Genomic DNA, 1,051 nt, shown 5'->3' on the forward strand with positions numbered 1-1,051 from the left:
GCACATTAGTATGACAGACTTTGGTGAAGACTTGACTACAATGATAATGGGAATCAGCAAAATAAGCAAAGATCCTGGTGCCGCTGGTTTGATCATGTTTGCTGCCTGGTCCAAGTCACTGTCTACTTCCTCTGCCTTTGCCTCGTCTGCCGGAGACGTGGAGAGTGAAACTGAAACCTTCCTTTGGGTTTGGGGAGGGATTAGAGTTACTGAATATATGTTCTTAGGCCCTCAAAATTGTTGACACATCGTCATATAGGGATAGAAATGTATGGTTACAAATTCTGTTTGTAACATTGTTGGTTACAAGTAGATGAGCCCTAAAAGGTCCTAAACTGACTCATAATGGACTCCTAATCATTCTCGCATATTGAATAAAGTAAATAAACTCAAAAAGAACTCTATACTTGCTAATAAGCACCACAATTGAAATCGAATGTTTAACTGTAAATAATCTTGTGTACTAATTTCACTCCCACTTTATGGACTTATATTTAAGCCCAGGGCAACAAATAACCATAAACAAGTAGCGCATGGCCCAAAGTCTGGCCTTGCTAAGCCCAATTGAGCAGTCTTGACTGGATCACTTGTACATCCTGAAGCAAAACTCTACAAATTTTTTACCAACTATTTCACAATCAGGTTTGAAATACACCCTTATTCCACCTTCTTGGCTTGTTCATATAAAAATCTTTCTGGCTTGGAGCTTCCAAACAAAGATGTTTATAAAACAGGCACATGATTGCTCTATTAATTTTTGGATTGGAATTCCATTCTGAGTGAACTCAGAAAACAGGGCCATGATTGCTTTATTGATTTTTGGATTGGGACTCCATTGTCAATGAACTCAAATTACTCTCTCTCTCTCTCTCTCTCTCTCGGTTTTAATGTTCTTGTGTTTGATATTTTGAACTTCTCATCAGCATATAGTGTACAGAAGTGGTAGTGAATCTACTGTTATTATTTAATTATTTAATTATAGATTCTCCCTATCTTATTAAAGTTAATTCATGAGTTATGGTTTTGAATATGACTTTGCTCTGCTTTGCAG

The sequence above is a fragment of the Macadamia integrifolia genome, chromosome 1, assembly GCF_013358625.1.
Source record: "Macadamia integrifolia cultivar HAES 741 chromosome 1, SCU_Mint_v3, whole genome shotgun sequence".
NCBI classification, from domain to species: domain Eukaryota; kingdom Viridiplantae; phylum Streptophyta; class Magnoliopsida; order Proteales; family Proteaceae; genus Macadamia; species Macadamia integrifolia.